We start from the raw sequence: 24,945 nt of genomic DNA on the forward strand, positions 1-24,945 counted from the left end.
GTGATCTTATCCTTTCGGTCATGACCCAAAGCTCATGACCATAGGTGAGGATGGGAACGTATATCGATCGGTAAATTGAGAGTTTTCCCTTCTGGCTCAGCTCGTTCTTCACCACAACGGATCGATACAGCGTCCGCATTACTGAAGACGCCGCACCGATCCGCCTGTCGATCTCACGATCCACTCTTCCCTCACTCGTGAACAAGACTCCTAGGTACTTGAACTCCTCCACTTGGAGCAGGGTCTCCTGCCCAACCCGGAGATGGCACTCCACCCTTTTCCGGGAGAGAACCATGGACTCGGACTTGGAGGTGCTGATTCCCATCCCAGTCTCTTCACACTGGGCTGCGAACCGATCCAGTGAGACTGAAGATCTTGGACAGGTGAGGCCCTCAGGACCGCATGAGCTGAAAAAATCAGAGACCTAATCCTGCAGCCACCAAACCGGAACCCCTCAACGCCTTGACAGCGCCTAGAAATTCTGTCCATAAAAGTTATGAACAGAATCAGTGACAAAGGGCAGCCTTGGCGGAGTCCAACCCTCACTGGAAACGGGTCCGACTGCCGCCAATGCGGACCAATCTCTGTCGCTGATCATACAGGGAGCGGACCGATTAAACAGATCCAAATTAGTTAAAGTTTTCTTAGGGTGTTCCCCAGAATATTTGTTAGTTAAGAGGGTGTCTCGCCAGAGGGAAGGACGGGGAAGGGGCTTGGTGTGTCTTGGGAACAGTGTAATTTGGCCTGTCGCCACCATCACGTCTCCATCTCATCGCTGCCTGGGGGGGCAATAGACTACAGACTCTGGTGAAGTAGGCTGGCTTCGGTGCATGAAAATGCCTGCAACTTTTCGTTGTGTTTTCCGCTCCGTATGCTGAATGGCAATATACGATATATATATCTTCATATTTTTTCCGTAAAGTAAAAACAAAGCACAAAACATTCCTAGTTCCCTGAGATACTAAGTATGTCATTATTTTGACTTAGTAAATATTGACTTACTAAGACAAAATAATGACTACGTCTTGAAAAAAAAGAGTTAAAAGTGGGGCCAAATGCTGACATGCTCAGCTCATCATGCTTAATTTATTACAGCATTTGGAAAACCTGTAGTTTATTTTTATTTTGTAAATGTTATATTTTTATCAACCTATGATAGCAGGGACCCTGCCATTCAAAACTAGGCTGCTACATTACTAATGATTAATGTAACTATAGCTGAAAAAAATAGTACAATAGCAATAGGAGAGAGTATTCATCCCTGAACACTATGGAGTTCATGTAGGCTTTATGATGCACTTACATTATTATATCAACTATCAGAGACAGAAACTCTTCATTTAACATAATGTCATTTTTTGCTGCTTCAACATAGAAAAAGGTAAAGTGAAATAACTTAGTAGTTAACGGTTGGTCAATACTGCTTGTCTTTCTCTCAGACAGACAGGGCTTTGCTGTCCGTAACACACGCACGCACGCATGCATCCATCCATCCATTTCCTACCGCTTATTCCCGGGGGACGCTGGTGCCTATCTCAGCTACAATCGGGCGGAAGGAGTCGTACACCCTTGACAAGTCGCCACCTCATCGCAGCGCATGCATGCACATGCTGCAAAATTAGCTAACGTTACTGTGTGGGTTGCCAGGACCATGGATGCACGACACCCGGTAGCAGGGTTGACATACATTTATTGTTTCAATAAACTGCGACGCTGTGAGGGAATTATTATGATGCGTTCAAGAGTATTACGGCCTGAGGGAAGAAGCTGTTACAGAGGTTCTGTTGCAGAGTCTGCAGAACCTCTTTCTAGAGTCCAGCAATGAAAAGAGTCCTTGGTTGGGGTGGGAGGAGTCTCTATAGATTTTCTGAGCCCTGGTCAGGCAGCGGCTTTTTCCGTTTACTTGGATAGAAGGAAGATATTTACAGTGTTATATATGAAGCCCTATAGTTGTTTTTGTGACTGTTGTTGCTGGACTGTTGTCGTGAAGAGAGGTGATACAACCCTTTCCATGTTCGATAAGGTACCGATATTGGAGCCGTAATTATTAGCCTCTACCAACATTGATCAGCGGGAATCATACATACGTCCATTATTTTGTGGTGTGGAATGTTAGACAAGCTTTGATCAAGTGAAGCCAGTTAAACAAATAACAGTGGTATGTATAAAAAACACTCATTTGTTATTAACTGACCTATGCTGTCTTTAGATTGAAGTGGAGTGATAATTTTGTTTTGGTAACACCTTGTCACAATTCATGAAGCTCATGACACTTTCAGTTGAATGATGCGGACACGTTTGTTACTGGATCTTTTCTAATACGCTTCTGCGTTGCAGACTACGTTTTGTACAATTTTTATATCACTATTACTTTTTTGATAATTCACTTAAGAACGCTCGTGACTCTTGCTGTGACTCTTTAGCCACCGCATGATTTCATTCGAACCTTTGGGGGTAACGATTCAATTCTCGATTCAAAACGATTCCCGATTCGAAATCAACACTTTTTTTAATACAATTGGGTGCCAGTTCCAGTGTTGGCGTTAACACACTTTTTGTGTCTTTTATGCATTTAAATCAGAAATTACACGCGATATATATACATTGGAAAGTATTTAGTCAGCCACCGATTGTGCAAGTTCTCCCACTTAAAATGATGACAGAGGTCTGTAATTTTCATCATAGGTACACTTCCACTGTGAGAGACAGAATGTGGGGGAAAAATAAAAGGAATTCACATTGTAGGAATTTTAAAGAATTTATTTGTGAATTATGGTGGGAAATAAGTATTTGGTCAACCATTCAAAGCTCTCACTGATGGAAAGAGGTTTTGGCTCAAAATCTCACGATACATGGCCCCATTCATTCTTTCTTTGACACGGATCAATTGTCCTGTCCCCTTAGCAGAAAAAAAGCCCCAAAGCATGATGTTTCTACCCCCATGCTTCACAGTAGGTATGGTGTTCTTGGGATGCAACTCAGTATTCTTCTTCCTCCAAACACGACGAGTTGAGTTTATACCAAAATGGATACATGGATGATACAGCAGAGGATTGGGAGAATGTCATGTGGTCAGATGAAACCAAAATAGAACTTTTTGGTATAAACTCAACTCGTCGAGTTTGGAGGAAGAAGAATACTGAGTTGCATCCCAACAACACCATACCTACTGTGAAGCATGGGGGTGGAAACATCATGCTTTGGGGCTGTTTTTCTGCTGACGATTGATCCGTGTTAAGGAAAGAATGAATGGGGCCATGTATCGTGAGATTTTGAGCCAAAACATCCTTCCATCAGCGAGAGCTTTGAATGGTTGACCAAATACTTATTTTCCACCATAATTTACAAATACATTATTTAAAATTCCTACAATGTGAATTCCTGGATTTTTTTTCACATTCTGTCTCTCACAGTTGAAGTGTGCCTATGATGAAAATTACAGACCTCTGTCATCATTTTAAGTGGGAGAACTTGCACAATCGGTGGCTGACTAAATACTTTTTTGCCCCACTGTACCTAAAGCGCTCACATTCACACGTCAGTGGCGGTAAGCTACATTTGTAGCCACAGCTGCCCTGGGGTAAACTGACGGAAGCGTGGCTGCCAATTTGCGCCCACCACCGACCACCAATCAAAGGCCTCCGTCAGTCGTAACGACTATGGATACTGCGCCAGTCCAGAGGTCAAGTTTAAACTCAGCGACAACGCCTGCTGTGGCTGATGAGTCCGATGTGGGAGAGGCAAACACGGCCACATTTACTGCAGATGTAGCTGGAAGGCGCAACTGCAGGAGTGCTTGTCTTCCGCTTGGTTCTTTTTTCATTGGCTGTGGCATGGATCTTTTCCTCGCCAGTCTTCAGCTGTTTGTGAAGGACACTGCGCCATTTGCTGCGGCCAGCCGCTACTTCTTCCCAATGTTCAGTGTTTATGTCCAGGGCTTTCATGTCCCGCTTGCAGATATCTTTGAAGCGCAGTTTCGGCCGGCCAACAGATCTCTTGCCAGAGGCAAGTTCGCCATACAGGATGTCCTTTGGGATACGTCCATCCTCCATACGGCACACGTGGCCGAGCCAACGCAGCCTGCGTTGTCTGAGCAGCGTGAACATGGTAGGAAGACCAGCGCGTTGGAGGACTTGGGCATTCGTCACCTTGTCACTCCAATGGATGCCGAGGATGCGGCGAAGGCAGCGCATGTGGAAGGTGTTCAGTTTGCGCTCCTGTTTGGAGTATGTTGTCCATGTTTCGCTGCCGTAGAGAAGAGTGCTGACAATGCAGGCGTTGTACACTGCCATCTTGGTAGGAGTTGTCAGCTTCCGGTTCTCCCAGACGCGGGTTGTGAGGCGCCCTAGGGTTGTGGCAGCTTTGCCGATACGTTTGTTGATCTCACTATCAAGGGACAGATTGTCACTGATGGTGGATCCCAGGTAAGTAAATTGGTGTACTATTTTGAGTTGGTGCTTATCAATTGTGATGGCTGGTGGAGTGTCCACTTCCTGACTCAGCACATTGGTCTTGTTTAGGCTGATGGAAAGCCCAAAGTCTTTGCAGGCCTGGGAGAATCTGTCCATAAGGCACTGGAGTTCTGGTTCAGTGTGCGAAATGACGGCGGCATCATCCGCAAAGAGCAGGTCCCGGATGGTTGTCTCACGGGCTTTGGTCCTTGCTTTAAGACGGGCTAGGTTGAAAAGTCGGCCGTCAGATCTTGTACGTAGATAAACCCCTTCTGTTGCAGTCCCAAAAGCATGTTTGATGAGCAGGGCAAAGAAGATACCGAAAAGGGTAGGAGCAAGGACGCAACCTTGTTTGACTCCGCTCTTAATGTGAAATGGGTTGGATATGCTACCCTCATACTGGATGGTTGCCTTCATGTCGTCATGGAAAGATCTAATGAGACTATGGAGCTTTGGAGGGCATCCAATCTTGGGTAGGATGCTGAAGAGCCCTTCTCTGCTAACCAGGTCGAAAGCCTTGGTCAGGTCAATGAAGGATATGTACAGGGGCTTCTGTTGTTCCCTGCATTTCTCCTGAAGTTGGCGTAGGGAGAATATCATGTCCACTTATCATTCATTCACCAGTGGGAGTGGCCATGTATTCATTCTAAATAGATATAAAAAAAATAGAAGTTCGGGTGTTCTTTCACACGATTACTGTAATTTGTATTAGATGTGTACTTTGGTTTTCAGAAGTAAAATGTAAATTCATTGCTATCGATGTTTGTAAAGGTAAAGTGATTTGCCCCTGGTTTCATAAAACCACAGCCTGCGTACTTCCTTCCCAATAAGAGTTTGATGTGTCTGAAAAATACTACAAAGCTACAAAACGGCATACTTACCGCAATCATGATTTTAAAATGTTTTTTTTCCTCAATTTTACCTTGTTTGCAAGTAGATGTTCCAAACAATCAGGTCTACCTTTATAAAGAAAAATAAACATTGAATTACCCCCAGAAGCGACCAGAGCAATGCCTTATGGGTACACAGGGGGCAGCCTTTTTAATTTAAGTGTTTTTAGCCGATATTGACACATGCTAACTTTTTAACTCTACACCCTCAGTGATATAACTTAGTACTTGACACATGCTAACTTTTTTAGCCAATTAAAACTGTCCTTGACACATTGTAATTGTTGGCATGCTAACGTCAGCATATCTACACCAAGATCGCCCCCTGGTGGTGGAATTTTATACTGTCATAACTTCCGTCCGCATGCTCCGATAATCCTGAAATTTTGGACGGTGGATTCTTTAATCTGTGCTGCCTCTGTAACAATCCTCTAGTTTTAAAACTCAGATCCCAAAGGAAGGACCTTTCCAAACCTTCCGTTCGGATCCTCGTCCACTTGGTAACTTTTTTAGCCATTAATAACTCTGTGCTTGACGCATTCTAATTGTTGGCATGCTAACGTCAGCATATCGACACCAAGATCGCCCCCTGGTGGTGGAATTTTATACCGTCATAACTTCCGTCCGCATGCTCCGATATTCCTAAAATTTTGGACGGTGGATTCCTTAATCTGTGCTGCCTCTGTGACAATCCTATAGTTTTAAACCTCAGATCTCAAAAGAAGGATTTTTCCAAACCTCCCGTTCAGATCCTCGTCCACATGCTACTTTTTTAACCAACTATAACTCTGTCCTTGACACATTGTAATTGTTGGCATGCTAACATCAGCGTATCGACACCAAGATCACCCCCTGGTGGTGGAAAATTATACCGCCATAACTTCCGTCCGCATACTCCATTATTCCGGAAATTTTGGACAGTGATTTCTTAATCTGTGATGCCTCTGTAACAATCATCTGGTTTTCAACCTCAGATCCCAAAGGAAGGACCTTTCCAAACTTCCCTTTCAGATCCTCATCCACATGCAAACTTTTTAGCCATTAATAACTCTGTGCTTGACACATTCTAATTGTTGACATGCTAACGTCAGCATATCGACACCAAGATTGCCCCTGGTGGTGGAATTTTATACCGTCATAACTTCCGTCCGCATGCTCCGATATTCCTAAAATTTGGGACGGTGGATTCCTTAATCTGTGCTGCCTCTGTAACAATCCTCTAGTTTTAAACCTCAGATCCCAAAGGAAGGACCTTTCCAAACTTCCCTTTCAGATCCTCATCCACATGCAAACTTTTTTAGCCATTTATAACTCTGTCCTTGACGCATTCTAATTGTTAGCATGCTAACGTCAGCATATCGACACCAAGATTGCCCCCTGCTGGTGGAATTTTATACCGTCATAACTTCCGTCCGCATGCTCCGATATTCCTAAAATTTTGGACGGTGGATTCCTTAATCTGTGCTGCCTCTGTAACAATCCTCTAGTTTTAAACCTCAGATCTCAAAAGAACGATTTTTCCAAACCTCCCATTCAGATCCTCGTCCACATGCTAAATTTTTTAGCCATTAATAACTCTGTGCTTGACGCATTCTAATTGTTGACATGCTAAAGTCAGCATATCGACACCAAGATCGCCCCCTGGTGGTGGAATTTTATACCGTCATAACTTCCGTCCGCATGCTCCAATATTCCTAAAATTTTGGACGGTGGATTCCTTAATCTGTGCTGCCTCTGTAACAATCCTCTAGTTTTAAACATCAGATCTCAAAAGGAGGATTTTTCCAAACCTCCCATTCAGATCCTCGTCCACATGCTAACTTTTTTAGCCATTAATAACTCTGTGCTTGACGCATTCTTATTGTTGACATGCTAAAGTCAGCATATCGACACCAAGATCGCCCCCTGGTGGTGGAATTTTATACCGTCATAACTTCCGTCCGCATGCTCCGATATTCCTAAAATTTGGGACGGTGGATTCCTTAATCTGTGCTGCCTCTGCAAGAATCCTATAGTTTTAAACCTCAGATCTCAAAAGAAGGATTTTTCCAAACCTCCCGTTCAGATCCTCCTCCACATGCTACTTTTTAACCTACTATAACTATGTCCTGGACACATTGTAATTGTTGGCATGCTAACATCAGCGTATCGACACCAAGATCACCCCCTGGTGGTGGAAAATTATACCGCCATAACTTCCGTCCACATACTCCATTATTCCGGAAATTTTGGACAGTGATTTCTTAATCTGTGCTGCCTCTGTAACAATCATCTGGTTTTCAACCTCAGATCCCAAAGGAAGGACCTTTCCAAACTTCCCTTTCAGATCCTCATCCACATGCAAACTTTTTTAGCCATTTATAACTCTGTCCTTGACGCATTCTAATTGTTAGCATGCTAACGTCAGCATATCGACACCAAGATTGCCCCCTGGTGGTGGAATTTTATACCGTCATAACTTCCGTCCGCATGCTCCGATATTCCTAAAATTTTGGACGGTGGATTCCTTAATCTGTGCTGCCTCTGTAACAATCCTCTAGTTTTAAACCTCAGATCTCAAAAGAAGGATTTTTCCAAACCTCCCATTCAGATCCTCGTCCACATGCTAACTTTTTTAACCTACTATAACTATGTCCTGGACACATTGTAATTGTTGGCATGCTAACGTCAGCGTATCGACACCAAGATCACCCCCTGGTGGTGGAAAATTATACCGCCATAACTTCCGTCCGCATACTCCATTATTCTGGAAATTTTGGACAGTGATTTCTTAATCTGTGCTGCCTCTGTAACAATCATCTGGTTTTCAACCTCAGATCCCAAAGGAAGGACCTTTCCAAACTTCCCATTCAGATCCTCATCCACATGCAAACTTTTTTAGCCATTTATAACTATCCTTGACGCATTCTAATTGTTAGCATGCTAACGTCAGCATATCGAAACCAAGATCGCCCCCTGGTGGTAAAAATCATACCGTCACAACTTCCATCCGCATGCTGCGATATTCCTGAAATTTCGGACCCTGGAATCCTTAATTTGTGCTACCTCTGTAACAATCCTCTGGTTTTCAACCTCATATCCCAAAGGAAGGACCTTTCCTAACCTATTCTTGAAATGTTGGACTGTGGACGGTGGACTGTGGCATGGTGAGACAACGTGACTGCATCCGCCGACTCGCGTGAACCCAGAGTTGCACTTAAGTGCCGCTCGCAGCCTTCATGCTCTCCTGAATCCTTTCTTAACGTATGAAACGACCCTCACTGCAGCGCCTGCATGCTGTTAGTCACAATAAGGTCAACAATTCCTGGTGTTCATGGCATACTTGAACAGAACATGAAGCATAAAAGCACAGAAATCGTTAGTATTGTAATTTGTGCAGAAAGTGAAAGGAGCACAACGCTGGGGGTGCGCACTTTGGACCTTCAAGTACTCAAAGGAAACACTTGGGCAAATTCCAGGTGGACTTTTTCAAAAACGTCTCTTGTTGCTGCCTGAATGCACCGCGATGCCTTCGTGCGGGCGTGTCAGCAGGAGGTGGCCTCGAAATCACCCCACGCGCACCTTTTATGTCTCCTATTGCGTCCTTTAACATTGAGCGCATTCAAAAGGTGTAAACAATAACACACTTCTGGGTTTATAAAAAAAAAATAATAACAACGTCTGGAATGGTATTTCTAAAGGAAGTTTTTGAGCGTGACAAGTGCTGCCAAAGCAGCCGGCTTGTGGAAAAAGGAATGAATTAATGAAATGTGCTGATTAAAATTTGAGCGACCACAGTCTTGTTGTCGGTTCACTTTTTATTCCCTCCCAAATGTATGCCTTTTGACTTTTTTAAACCGATGTTTAACTATTTCATTCCATTGCTGGAATCCGTCAATCAAACTTTAATTCTAAAGCACATTTTGTACATAAAAGATGTCGCATACAACAGAACTTACCTTGGCCCCGCCCACTCATAGTTCACGGAAAACCACAAAAGAGCAGCTCAAACCGTTTTCACACAACTTTTCTGCTTTATGGCCGTTGCAATAGTTATTAGCTATTGTGTTCAAGTTGTACGTTTCTATCTGTGCAAGGACAAACCTTGTTTTCACGCACAGCATATGACGGGTTGCTTGCCGCAGATATTTTGTTTGTCTTAGCCCACTAACAGCCAAGGACTTCAAGGACCTCAACGAAGACAAGACGACAGCACGCAGACGAAGCAGAGACAAGGCAATCTTCACCGCAGTTCGAGACGTGAACGGTTAGTAATTAGTAGATTTAAAAAAATTTTTTTTACATTAAGTTGCAATTAATGGAAGATATTTCAAATATTATTTAAAGTACCATTTTTGACTGTTTTTTCAATGAGTTATTATTAGCGTCTCCAAGAGCGGGGTTTCTTAACCATACAGCTGCGGTCATACACTTTTTCACCACTTGTGGCAGTAATGCTTCTGTCTGTTGACTGACCCGCAATATTTATCGTTTATTATTATTTTGGTTAGAAGTTATTTATTTTAGAACCGCATCATTTAACGTTGTTTTATTTTTTCCACACCTCAGTTCTTCCGCCGGCTTAATAATGTCGGCTGCCCCTCTGGGACCCCCTTCGCTATTAACGGACCGCTGCAGCAAGCCTTCTCATTTAGACACACACACACACACACACACACACACACACACACACATACACACACTGAAGTGAGCGTCTCCGAGGATTTGTGGGAGGCAGCAGAATTGAATTTGTTTTCATGATCAGTGTCATGGAGTCAGCCAGTTGTTAAAGGAGGACATGAAGAATCACACTTGTAGAGCTAAGTATTTCATTAGGGTCAAAGAAAGACTGGTATGTAGTCATCGTGTCTTATTTGATGGAGCTGTGAGTTGCACTGAGAGAAGAGAAAGGCTGTAAGGAAGAACATTTGCCACTTTTCTCTCTTATTGTGAATCCAAAACCAGAATATTATATATATCTTCATGAACATAGAAATATACAAAAATACCTTCTGACTAAATTATCAATACAAGATCAAGTAGGAAAAAGAAGGCTAAATGAAGGCAAGAAGTAGATTAGTTGTAAAAAGAAGGTAGAGAAGTAGGTGAAATAGTAAAAGGAAGTAAAAAAGAAGGTGAGGTGTGGGTAAAAAAAGAAGTAGGTGAAATAAAGTAGTAAAAAGGGTAAATAAGGTAACAAGGTAGCCAAAAGTAACAAGGTAATTGTGGAAAGGGAATGTGACCAGCGCCCTTGCAGGAGCAAAGGTCAGCGCCTCTGTCCAGGGTGCTGAAAACAGAGCGCCATCAGAGGCGGGTGTGGCATGCGTTGACATCGAGACACAGCTGGCAGATGATTAAGATTGCACAGGTGGTACGTGTTAATCTAATCATCTGTTGTCTTTAACAGTGAGCGGCCGGGTGCAGGCGCAGGAGGAGGACTGGAGCGACTGAAAAGTCAAGACAAACGTGTCTGTTGGAGAGCTGGGAAAACATAATAAAAACCCAGTCAACTCTGCGCAACTGGCTTCCAGCGGGAATCTGTGAGACTGTAAGTAGACGAAGCTTACAGTATTTGATAAATAAAAGGTTGAAAAGACAGTGGGAACATGACGTAAGAAGTTAAAAAGAAGGTAAGAAGTAGGTCAAATAAAGGAAGGAGAAGATAGACGAATTGTTAAAATTAGGTAAGATTTACGCAAAAGAAGGGGAGGTGTGGGTAAAAGGGTGAGAAGGAAGGTAAGTAAGGTAACGAGGCAGCCAAAAGTAAGGAGGTAATAAATAAATACAACGTTGAAAAGAAGGTAAGAAGTAGGTCAAATAACGAAGGAGAGAAGGTAGATAGAATGTTAAAAATAGCTAAGAAGTATGTAAAAAAAAGGTAAGAATTGGGCAAAAGAAGGTGAGGTGTGGGTAAAAAGGTGAGAAGTAGGGGAAATAAGGTAACAAGGTAAGTAAGGACGTAACCGAAAGTAAGGAGGTGATAAATATATACAAGGTTGAAAAGAAGTTAAGACGGTGGGAAAATAAGACCTTTGAATTTGGGAGATTGGGGTCAGGGGGGTTGTTGGTAGTGGGGGTGTATATTGTAGCGTCCCGGAAGAGTTAGTGCTGCAAGGGGTTCTGTTGTGTTTATGTTGTATTACGGTGGGGATGTTCTCCGAAAATGTGTTAGTCATTCTTGTTTGGTGTGGGTTCACAGTGTGGCGCATATTTGTAGCAGTGTTAAAGTTGTTTATACGGCCACCCTCAGTGTGACCTGTGTGGCTGTTGACCAAGTATGCATTGCATTCACTTGTGTGTGTGTAAAAGCCACATACTTTATGTGACTATGAAATCGGGAGAAATTGGGGAGAATGGTTGCCCTTGGAGATTTTCGGGAGGGGCACTGAAATTCGGGAGTCTCCAGAGAAAATCGGGAGGGTTGGCAAGTGTGAAATAAGGTAAGAAGTAGGTCAAATAAAGTAAGAAGAAGATAAATAGAATGTTAAAATTAAGTAAGAAGTAGGTAAAATAAGGTATGAATTAGGCAGAAGAAAGTGAGGTGTGGGTAAAAGGGTGAGAAGTAGGGGAAATAAGGTGTGGGTAAAAGGGTGAGAAATGGGGGAAATAAGGTAACAAGGCAGCTAAAAGAAAGGAGGTAATAAATAAGTAGAAGGTTGAAAAGTAGGTAAGACGGTGGGAATATAAGGTAAGAAGTAGGTCAAATAAAGTAAGACGAAGATAGATAAAATGTTAAAACTAGAAGTAGGTAAAATAAGATAAAAATTAGGATAGGATAGGATAGGATAGGATAGGATAGGATAGGATAGGTCGTTATTGTCATTGCACAAGTACAACAAAACTTTGTTTTCAGCACAAACCTGTTCAAGATTAGACAAACAAACAGTGTACATGGTTATAGAACAAGAACGCTGATGGGTCGCCATAAGGCGCCCCGTAAAAGATGGGAAAAAGGTAAACGCTGGGGAGGGATGAGTAAAAAAATACAATCTAGACTGGGCTCCTAAGGGGGCCCAGTCTGGAGTGGGAAAAAAACCTCCATAGCTAAGCGCATATACATATTGTAACATACATCTCAAGATATCTAGCAACAGAGGGAAGGTAGTTCAAGGTCATGGTGGTAGGTCACAGATCTCAGGCGCTGACCATCCATTCATCACCCCTATGGGATTTGCGTCGAGGGCGTTGGGTTGGGTGGGGGTATGTGTGGCGTATATTTTTTTTGTGGATGTGTGTAAGCCCGCTGTGTCTCTCTGTCAGCAACAGGTGTGTGTCCATGAGAGATAAGAAAGGGGTTTGTTGTGTCTTCTCCACACCGTCCTTCGGGAGAGTCTCGAAGCCAGGGAAAGCAACTAAGTTAGAATGATTTGTATGCGAGTGAAAATAAAATTTGCTTTTCACTCTAAATTGTCTATGACTGGTCCTCAAAAACTGTGGGGTAGGCAAAATAATGTAAGGTGTGGGTTAAAAAAAGTTAAAGTTAAATAAAGAAAAAAGGTAATTAGACAGTAAAATGAGGTAAACATTAAGTAAGAAGATAATAATAATAGGATAACATAAGGTAACAAGATTAAAAAGAAGGTAAGATATAGTTCAGAGAAAATTAGAAAGAAAATAATATGTCAAAGAAGGTAAATCGTTGACAAAAGATGGCAAAAAAGTAGGCTAAACAAGGTAAGAAGTACATAAAATATAAAATAAGGTAAGAAGTTGTTAAAAGAAGGTTAAAAAGTGTAGGTGAAATATTAAAAAGGTAAAAGAAGATGAGACCTATATAAAAGGTAAATGGGTCAAAATAGGGTTAAAAAAAATTCAATAGGCAATAGAAGGTAAAACATTTAGTAAAGAGGTATTAATAGGAAGATAATAAGGTCAAGCAAGTTTTTAAAAAAAGGTTAAAAGTAGGTTAAAAACGGTAAAAAAAAAAAAGGGTAAGAAATAGATAAAAGGAGGTAATCCGTAGGTTGAAGTTGGTAAGAAGTAGAGGCAAGGTTCAAGGAGGTAAAAAAAAAAGGGTAAGACAGGTAAAAAGAAGGTAAGGAATAGATAAAAGGTAAGAAGTTACTCAAAGTAAGTAAACAAGTGGATTAAAGGAGGTGAAAAAGTAGGTAAGAATGAATTTAAAGAAGACAAGTAAATAATAGCAGGTAAAATAATTAGAAATAAAGTAAAAGTATGTCAAATGAAGGCAAAAGAAGGTAAGTAAGAAGCAGGTAAAAGGTGAAATGCCTTTTAGTCTTGGTGTGTAGTTTGCCTGCGACTATTCGCCCACACCTTGTTTGCTCGTAAAGACGTCGGAGAAAAAGCTTCACAAAGTGTGAGAGACAAAATTCTAACACTCTCCCTTCCTACGGGGAAAAAAATCACTAATTAAAAATGTCCACTAAGTTATTGGGTTATAGCAGGGGTCACCAACCTTTTGGGAACCAAGAGCTACTTCTTGGGTACTGATTAATGCGAAGGGCTACCAGTTTGATACACACTTAAATAAATTGCCAGAAATAGCCAATTTGCTCAATTTACCTTTAATAAATAAATCTATATATATAAAAAAATGGGTATTTCTGTCTGTCATTCTGTCGTACATTTTTTTTCCTTTTACGGAAGGTTTCTTGTAGAGAATAAATGATGGGAAAAACACTTAATTGAACGGTTTAAAAGAGGAGAAAACACGAAAAAAAGAACATTTTATTTTGAATCATAGTTTATCTTCACTTTCGACTCTTTAAAATTCAAAATTCAACCGAAAAAAATGAAGAGAAAACTAGCTAATTTGAATCTTTTTGAAAAAATTAAAAAAATAATTTTTGGAACATCAGTGATTTTTCCTGATTAAGATTAATTTTACAATTTTGATGACATGTTTTAAATAGGTTAAAATTCAATCTGCACTTTGTTAGAATATATAACAAATTGGACCAAGCTATATTTCTAACAAAGACAAATCATTATTTCTTCTAGATTTTCCAGAACAAACATTTTAAAAGAAATTCAAATACGATTTAAATTTGATTCTACAGATTTTCTAGATTTGTCCGAATTTTTTTTTTAATTTTAATCATAATAAGTTTGAAGAAATATTTCACAAATATTATTTTGTCGAAAAAACAGAAGCTAAAATGAAGAATTAAATTAAAATGTATTTATCATTCTTTACAATAAAAAAAAAATAATATTTGAACATAGATTTAAATTGTCAGGAAAGAAGAGGAAGGAATTTAAAAGGTAAAAAGGTGTATGTGTTTAAAAATCCTAACAGTATTTTTTCTCTAAAATTGTCTTTCTGAAAGTTATAAGAAGCAAAGTAAAAAAAAAAAAGAATTTATTTCAACAAGTGAAGACCAAGTCTTTAAAATATTTTCTTGGATTATCAAATTCTATTTGAGTTTTGTCTCTCTTAGAATTAAAAATGTCCAGTAAAGCGAGACCAGCTTGCTAGTAAATAAATAAGATTTAAAAAATATAGGCAGCTCACTGGTAGGTGCTGCTATTTGAGCTATTTTTAGAACATCTGGTCCTTACGGGCACCGCGTTGGTGACCCCTGGGTTATACACTGCAGTCAAGACTTGTAGTGGTGCTGATTGTCAATTGACTGTCAATTGTGTAAAGAAAAAAACACGTCAATTGTGAAAGGCCAGTTTTTTACAGTGAAAAAAAACTTGTACAATAGATTGAGGGAAATTAGGATTGGATTTGATTGAAAAAAGTGCTCCTAATTGTGTGTGTGTGTGTGTGTGTGTATTTTGGGTACATGCATGTGTGTATGTATGTGATTATGTGTATGTATGTGTGTGTATATATATATATATGTATATATATATATATATATGTGTGTGTATATATGTGTGTGTTGTGTACATATGTGTGTGTACATATGTATATATGTAAGTGTGTGTGAATTTAAATGTATTTTATATGGACAATATATAGCAGCAACCACTGAATTGAATTATATTATATATATTATTGTATTATATATTATATATATATATATATATATATATATATATATTGTATATGTATGGGGGTGGGACCTAATAAGTTTACTTCTTCCCACTCCCTTTTGAGCCAATCTTGACATCTACAAAAGATTAGTCACATGTAATGTTTTCAATGTAGGTGTAAAAATAATGTATCTATATATTTCTTTTGTATTTTATGTCATTCTCTTGTTTTGTTTGCATGGCTCAAAATAAACCATTCATTCAATCTCCGCTCATCACGTTGATTAAATACAGATCCCCTCAGCAAAGTGATTGTAGACCTGCACAAGACTGGACGACCAGAGCCAGGCAATTGAGAAAATAAGAGAAAAACATGCGAGAGAATAAAAGTAATGAAGTGGCAGAAACGTCGCACGAAAGGACCCCGGGACGTGTCTGCGATTACCAAACAAAGATGACATTCGCCCGACGATAAAAATTGGACGCTCACCTGAGCGCGAGGCGTTTCCATTTGTCTCCATCAACTCTCTGACACGATCTCCCCCTCCGGAGCGCCGACGAGGCAGAGCCATCTTTGGCGGGCGGTAATGGCCCCCTCATTGTTGGCGCTATTCATGATTGAAAAGAAAATGGACTCCCTTTTGATGTGATGAACGTGTCTATTACTGCATTTGCAGACAAAATGTTGGTGGAAATGACAGTGGAGTGTCCCATCTCACGGGGGAAAATACACGCGCAGGAAACGTTGATTGGAGCTGAAATATGAATACACTACGTCAAATGACTTTTTTTTTTTTTTTTCCCCCTCCGCAAGAACTAGGCGCATGAAAGGCCTTGAAAGCCTCAATTGTGAGACTATATAAAAAAAGGTTAACTATCTGCATAGCTGCCGCGCCAACCATTCTCTGCGGTTAAAGAACACTACCAACTGTTTGCCTCGTCATAAAAGGAATTTTCTCTTTTGAAAAACCTGTCAAAGACGTCCGCGTCGCTGTCTTTGTGCGGGCTAAAGTGTCACTGCTGAAGGACACACTAATATATATATATATATATATATATATATATATATATATATATATATATATATATATACCGTATCTCCTTGAATTGCCGCAGGGCATATATAGTATGCGCCTGCCTTGAATTACTGCCGGGTCAAACTCGCTTCCCAAAATAATTAGCGCATGCTTAGTATTACCGCCTGGTCAAACTCGTGATGTCACGAGTGACACTTCCCCTGTCATCATTTTCACAACGGAGGAGGCTGATTTCAATACCGGTAATTTGAAATCGCACAAAGGGAAGAAGATTAAGAGCTATTCAGTAGGATTTAAGGTCCGAGCTTACATCACACTCAAATGTTTACTGCATACCTTTGGTAAGTGCTGGAGTGAGAAGAGGTTTTAAAATAATTAGCGCATGCTTACTTTTACCGCATGCCTTTGGTAAGCGCAGGGGTGAGAAGAGGTTTTAAATGAATTAGCGCCCGGCGGAAATTCAAGGAAATATGGTATATATATATATATATATATATAGATATATATATATATAGGTATATATATATATCTATATATTAGGGGTGTGGGAACAAATCGATTCCAATTCGAACCGCGATTCTCACGTTGTGCGATTAAGAATTGATTCTCATTTTGTTAAAATCGATTTTTCATTTATTTATTTTTATGTATTTTATTTTTTTTGTTTTATCAATCCATCAAAACAATACACATCAATACCATAACAATGCAATCCAATTCCAAAACCAAACCTCACCCAGCAACAATCAGAACTGCAATAAACAGAGCATGTGAGAGGGGACACAAATACGAATGAGGGTTGGACTCTGCAAGGCTGCCCTTTGTCACCGATTCTGTTCATAACTTTTATGGACAGAATTTCTAGGCGCAGTCAAGGCGTTGAGGGGTTCCGGTTTGGTGGCCGCAGGATTAGGTCTCTGTTTTTTGCAGATGATGTGGTCCTGATGGCATCATCTGGCCGGGATTTTCAGCTCTCACTGGATCGGTTCGCAGGCGAGTGTGAAGCGACCGGGATGAGAATCAGCACCTCCAAGTCCGAGTCCATGGTTCTCGCCCGGAAAAGGGTGCAGTGCCATCTCCGGGTTGGGGAGGAGACCTTGCCCCAAGTGGAGGAGTTCACGTACCTCGGAGTCTTGTTCACGAGTGAGGGAAGGGTGGATCGTGAGATCGACAGGCGGATCGGTGCGGCGTCTTCAGTAATGCGGACGCTGTATCGATCCGTTGTGGTGAAGAAGGAGCTGAGCCGGAAGGCAAAGCTCTCAATTTACCGGTCGATCTTCGTTCCCATCCTCACCTATGGTCATGAACTTTGGGTCATGACCGAAAGGAAAAGATCACGGGTACAAGCGGCCGAAATGAGTTTCCTCAGCCGGGTGGCGGGGCTCTCCCTTAGAGATAGGGTGAGAAGCTCTGTCATCCGGGGGGAGCTCAAAGTAAAGCCGCTGCTCCTCCACATCGAGAGGAGCCAGAGGAGGTGGATCGGGCATCTGGTCAGGATGCCGAACACCTCCCTAGGGAGGTGTTTCGGGCACGTCCGACAGGTAGGAGGCCACAGGAAGGACCCAGGACACGTTGGGAAGACTATGTCTCCCGGCTGGCTTGGGAACGCCTCGGGATCCCCCGGGAAGAGCTAGACGAAGTGGCTAGGGAGAGGAAAGTCTTGGCATCCCTGTTTAGGCTGTTGCCCCAGCGACCCGACCTCGGATGAGCGGAAGAAGATGGATGGATGGATGGAAAAACACGACACAGAACAAACCAAAAGTAGTGAAACAAAAATGAATACTATCAACAACATTATCAATATTAGTTATAATTTAAACATAGAAGTGATTAAAAATCCCTCATCGACATTATCATTAGACATTGGGGATAGGTTGATTGGCAACACTAAATTGGCCCTAGTGTGTGAATGTGAGTGTGAACGTTGTCTGTCTATCTGTGTTGGCCCTGCGATGAGCTGGCGACTTGTCCAGGGTGTACCCTGCCTTCCTCCCGATTGTAGCTGAGATAGGCGCCAGCGCCCTCCGTGACCCAGAAAGGGAATAAGCGGTAGAAAATGGATTGATGGATGGGATTGATTTAAAATCATTTTTAAAAAAGAACAATAGTGTCACAGTGGCTTACACTTGCATCTCATCTCATAAGCTTGACAACACACTGTGTCCAATATTTTCACAAAGATAAAATAAGTCATATTTTTGGTTCGTTTAATAGTTAAAATAAATTTACATTATTGCAATCAGTTGATAAAACATTGTCCTTTACAACTATAAAAGCTTTTCACAAAAATCTACTACTCTGCTAGCATGTCAGCAGACTGGGGTAGTTTCAGCTGAAATCCTATGTATTGAATGAATAGAGAATCCTATTGAATGGGGAAAAAAATCGATTTTGAATCGAATTGTGACCCCAAGAATCGATATTGAATCGAATCGTGGGACACCCAAAGATTCACAGCCCTAATAAATATATAGATATAAATAATTAATATATAGATATAAATATTTAAATTCATATACAAACCCTGTTTCCATATGAGTTGGGAAATTGTGTTAGATGTAAATATAAATGGAATACATCCATCCATCCATTTTCTACCGCTTATTCCCTTTCGGGGTCGCGGGGGGCGCTGGCGCCTATCTCAGCTACAATCGGGCGGAAGGCGGGGTACACCCTGGACAAGTCGCCACCTCATCGCAGGGCCAACACAGATAGACAGACAACATTCACACTCACATTCACACACTAGGGCCAATTTTAGTGTTGCCAATCAACCTATCCCCAGTGATTTGCAAATCCTTTTCAACCCATATTCAGTTGAATATGCAACAAAGACAACATATTTGATGTTCAAACTCATTAACTTTTTTTTTTTGCAAATAATAATTAACTTATAATTTCATGGCTGCAACATGTGCCAAAATAGTTGGGAAAGGGCATGTTCACCACTGTGTTACATCACCTTTCGTTTAACAACACTCAATAAACGTTTAGGAACTGAGGAAACTAATTGTTGAAGCTTTGAAAGTGGAATTCTTTCTCATTCTTGTTTTATGTAGAGCTTCAGTCGTTCAACAGTCCAGAGTCTCCGCTGTCGTATTTTACGCTTCACAATGCGCCACATATTTTGAATGGGAGACAGGTCTGGATTCAAGGCGGGCCAGGAAAGTACTTGGCATTGTGTTGTTGAAATAAGCAGGGGCGTCCATGATAACGTTGCTTGGAGGACAACATATGTTGCTCCAAAACCTGTATGGACCTTTCAGCATTAATGGTGCATTCACAGATGTGTAATTTACCCATGCCTTGGGCACTAATACACCCCCATACCATCACAGATGCTGGATTTTGAACTTTGTGCCTGTAACAATCCGGATGGTTCTTTTCCTCTTTGTTCTGGAGGACACCACGTCCTCTGTTTCCAATATAATTTGAAATGTGGACTCGTCAGACCAAAGAACACTTTTACACTTTGCATCAGTCCATCTTAGATGAGCTCAGACCCACCGAAGCCAGCGGCGTTCCTTGATGTTGTTGATAAATGGGTTTGGCTTTGCATTGTAGAGCTTAAACTTGCACTTACAGATGTAGCAACCAACTGTAGTTACTGACGGTGGTTTTCTGAAGTGTTCCTGAGCCCATGTGGTGATGTCCTTTACACACTGATGTCAGTTTTTGATGCAGTACCGCCTGAGGGCTCAAAGGTCCCTAATATCATCGCTTACGTGCAGTGATTTCTCCAGATTCCCTGGACCTTTTGATGATTTTACGGACCATAGATGGTAAAATCCCTAAATTCCTTGCAATAGCTTGTTGAGAAATGTTGTTCTAAAACTGTTCAACAATTTGCTTATAAATTAGTGACCCTCGCCCCATCCTTGTTTGTGCATTTTATGGAAGATGCTTTTATACCCAATCATGGCACCCACCTGTTACCAATAAATTGCCCACCTGTGGGATGTTCCAAATAAGTGTTTGGTGAGCATTCCTCAACTTAATCAGTATTTATTGCCACCTTTCCCAACTTCTTTGTCACTTGTTGCTGGCATTAAATTCTAAAGTTTTCCCAACTCATAAGGAAACGGGGTTTGTATATAGAGTATATAAACAAAACCCAAAACCAATGAAGTTGGCAGATTGCGCAAAACCTTTATATTCAATTGAATAGTCTGCAAAGACAAGATATTTATAGTTCAAACTGAGAAACTAAATTTTTTTTTAAGCATTAATCATTCATTTGGAATTTAATGGCAGCAACATGTTGCAAAAAAGTGGTCACAGGGGCATTTTTACCACTGTGTTACATGGCCTTTCCTTTTAACAACACTCAGTAAACGTTTGGGAACTAAGGAGACCAATTTTTGAAGCTTTCAGGTAAAATTATTTCCCATTCTTGCTTGATGTACAGCTCAAGTTGGGGGTCTCTGTTGTGGTATTTTAGGCTTCATAATGCGCCACACATTTTCAATGGGAGACAGGTCTGGACTACAGGCAGGCCAGTCTAGTACCAGCACTCTTGTACTGCGAAGCAGGGGCGTCCATGATATCCTTGCTTGGTTGTTGTCAAGGCGTGGACTATGGTGTGGTTTGCTTTCTTGTGGTGCAAAGCGATTGGAGCGGACACGGCGTGAAGGTAAAGACATATTTTAATTTTACTGTAAACAGGTACAAACAAAAGGCGCTCTCAGCGGAGGTTCAAAACTTGGCTATGAAAACAAAAACTTGCACTAAGGCAAAACTATGGACATAAAACAAAAAAACTTGCACTATGGCATGACTAAGGAAAATCTTACTTGGAACTAGAAAGGAACATGGATCTTGGCATGGATAACAAGGGTGTGTCGAGGGTGAGTAGAAGGTGATAGACGGTGATGTCGCCAGGCTGACTGCCTGGCAACTACAGGCTGACTGCCTGGCAACTACAGGCTTAAATAGTGCTGTGGTGCTTGAAAACAGGTGCGTGAGTTCAAATGAATCAGGTGCGGAACATGGGGACAGGTGAAAACTAATGGGTTGGCATGGAAACCAAACAATGGAGTGAAAAAACAGGAACTAATGGAGTCTTGAAGTGATCTAACACAACTAAACAAAACATGATCACAAAGACATGACAGATGTCAACATAATGTTGCTCCAAAACCTGTATGGACCTTTCAGCATTAATGGTCCCTTCCCAGATGTGTAAGTTACCCATGCCTTGGGCACTAATACACCCCCATACCATCACAGATGCTGGCTTTTCAACTTTGCGCCTAGAACAATCTAGATGGTTATTTTCCTCTTTGGACCGGAGGACACGATGTCCACAGTTTCCGAAAACTATTTTAAAATGTGGACTTGTCAGACTGCAGACCACTTTTCCACTTTGCATCAGTCCACCTTGGATGAGCTCTGGCCCAGCGAAGCCGGCGGCGTTTCTGGGTGTTGTTGATAAATGGGTTTGCTAGTAGAGTTTTAACTTGCACTTACAGGTATAGCGACAAACTGTAGTTACTGACAGTGGTTTTCTGAAGTGTTCCTGAGCCCATGTGGTGATATCCTTTGCACAATTATGTCGCTTTTTGTTGTACTACCACCTGAGGGATCGAAAGTCACGGGCATTCAATGTTAGTTCTCAGCCTTGCCGCTTACGTGGGGTGATTTCTCCAGATCCTCTAAACCTTTTGATGATATTACGGACCGTAGATGGTAAAATCCCTGAATTCCTTGCAATAGCTGGTTGAGAAATAACGCATCCAATCAGAACTTGTTTTTGCAAGCCACCCTCCCGCCCCTAAAAAGACAACGTTTGATTTCTTGGCATTCTTTATCCTTTTCTGGCATGTGTGCTCTCACACAAACTTGACCCGTTGACTGGAGGCTGGCGTCGGAGTAAACAAATGTGTGTGTGTGTGTGTGTGTGTGTGTGTGTGTGTGTGTGTGTGTGTGTGTATGTGTTTAAAATCAGTGTTTGAATAATTTAGGCGTGGAGTCAATATTTACCACTTTACAGTAATCACTTAACGAGCTTTTAGACACAGAAACTCGCCATCAAAGAGCGTTTTCTTCATCAAAGATGCTGCGTGCGATGATCCACTCCATTAAAAATGTAAGGTCAAACTCTTTCATTTGATCAAGGTTCTTGATCTTTGGCAGCTGTCAATCATTCATCTAGCCCCATTTTATTATTTTATACAATTGTATATTTCATTTATATCCCTCTTCTATTAGGGAAAATAATATTTAAATCCAATGTTGCAGTTGTCTCTTTTGATAAACGTTCATGTTTTCTTATGTGGACTATCTTACTAAACTTCAATCTGCATAGCAAATATTACCATATTCAACTGTATACACAATTCTATAATTGCATTCTGATATATTCCTATCTCATTACAAATCATTAAAAAATAAAATAACAGTGTTATATAATACTAGAAAATTCCTAAAGAAATGTTGCTGGGCCTGCTATTTGTGCCGTGAACATTAGCATGAAGACACAGGTAAAGTTAGCGCACTTTTATGATGGCGCCGAGTGTTAAAACCCATGATTTAAAGATTTAAACTGATATGACATGCTAAATTGCTAGCATTAAACATTAACATTATGACATAGGTAAAGTTAGCGCGCTTCTAAGATGATGCCAAGTATCAAAAGCCATGACTTTAAGATACAAACATACATAACTTGCTAAAATACTAGCATAAAACATTAGCATGATGACATGGTAAAAGTTAGCGTGCTTCTAAGATGACGCCAAATATTCAAAACCTCGAGTTTTAGGTTCAAACATACAAAATATGCTAAAATGTTAGCATAAAAGGTTAGCATGATGACAGGAAAAGTTTGCGTGCTTCTAAGATGATGCCAAGTATTGAAAGCCATGATTTTAAGATTTAAACATGCATAACTTGCTAAAATACTAGCATAAAACATTAGCATGATGACGACAAGTATTCAAAGCCATGAATTTTAGGTTCAAACAAACAAAATATGCTAAAATGCTAGCATAAAAGGTTAGCATGATGACATAGGAAAGGTTAACGTTCTTCTAAGGTGACAGAAAGGATCGAAAGCCATGACTTTAAGATTTAAACATACATAACTTGCTAAAATGCTCGCATTAAATGTTAGCATGATGTTATATGAAAAGTTAGCATGCTTCTAAGATGACACCAAGTACTGAAAGCCTTGAGTTTTAGGTTCAAACATACAAAATCAGCTAAAATGCTTGTATAAAAGGTTAGCATGATGACATAGGAAAAGTTAACGTGCTTCTAAGATGACGCCAAGTGTTGAAAGCCATGATTTTAAGATTTAAACATACATAATTTGCTAAAATACGAGCATAAAACATTAGTATGATGACATAGGAAAAGTCTGCGTGCTTTTAAGATGACGCCAAGTATCGAAAGCCATGACTTTAAGATTTAAACATGTATAACTGCTAAAATGCTAGCATAAAATGTTAGCTTGATGATATACGAAAAGTTAGCGTGCTTCTAAGATGACGCCAAGTATCGAAAGCCATGATTTTAAGATTCAGACATACAAAATATGCTAAAATGCTAGCATAAAAGGTTAGCATGATGACATAGGAAAAGTTAACGTGCTTCTAAGGTGACGGCATGTATCGAAAGCCATGATTTTAAGATTTAAACATACATAACTTGCTAAAATGCTCGCATTAAATGTTAGCATGATGTTACACGAAAGGTTAGCATGCTTCTAAGATGACGCCAAGTACTGAAAGCCTCGAGTTTTAGGTTCAAACATACAAAATCAGCTAAAATGCTAGTATAAAAGGTTAGCATGATGACAAACGAAAAGTTAGCGTGCTTCTAAGATGACGCCAAGTATCGAAAGCCATGATTTTAAGATTTAAACATACATAACTTGCTAAAATACTGGCATAAAACATTAGCATGATGACATAGGAAAAGTTAGCGTGCTTTTAAGATGACGGCAAGTATTCAAAGCCATGAGTTTTAGGTTCAAACATACAAAATCAGCTAAAATGCTAGTATTGAAGGTTAGCATGATGACAAACGAAAAGTTAGCGTGCTTCTAAGATGACGCCAAGTATCGAAAGCCATGATTTTAAGATTTAAACATGTATAACTTGCTAAAATGCTAGCATAAAATGTTAGCATGATAATGTAGTAAAAGTTAGCGTGCTTTTAAGATGACGGCAAGTATTAAAAGTCTCGAGTTTTAGGTTCAAACATATAAAATCAGCTAAAATGCTAGTATAAAAGGTTAGCATGATGACAAACGAAAAGTTAGCGTGCTTCTAAGATGACGCCAAGTATCGAAAGCCATGATTTTAAGATTTAAACATACATAACTTGCTAAAATACAAGCATAAAATGTTAGCATGATGACATAGGAAAAGTTAACATGCTTCTAAGATGACGCCAAGTATTCAAAGCCTCGAGTTTTAGGTTCAAACATACAAAATATGTTAAAATGCTAGCATAAAAGGTTAGCATGATGACATAGGAAAAGGTAGCATGCTTCTAAGATGACGTCAATTATTCAAAGCCTCGAGTTTTAGGTTCAAACATACAAAATCAGCTAAAATGCTAGTATTAAAGGTTAGCGTGATGACAAACGAAAAGTTAGCGTGCTTCCAAGATGACGCCAAGTATTGAAAGCCACAA

The 24,945-nt window shown here is 40.5% G+C and overlaps 1 pseudogene; it reads left to right on the forward strand.

The window, feature by feature from the left end:
- Positions 1 to 10,767: 10,767 nt before the first annotated feature.
- LOC133549258 (ethanolamine kinase 2-like) overlaps positions 10,768 to 24,945 on the forward strand; it is a 123,223-nt pseudogene continuing 109,045 nt past the window's right edge.

The sequence above is a fragment of the Nerophis ophidion genome, linkage group LG03 (genome assembly GCF_033978795.1).
Source record: "Nerophis ophidion isolate RoL-2023_Sa linkage group LG03, RoL_Noph_v1.0, whole genome shotgun sequence".
Lineage (NCBI taxonomy): Eukaryota > Metazoa > Chordata > Actinopteri > Syngnathiformes > Syngnathidae > Nerophis > Nerophis ophidion.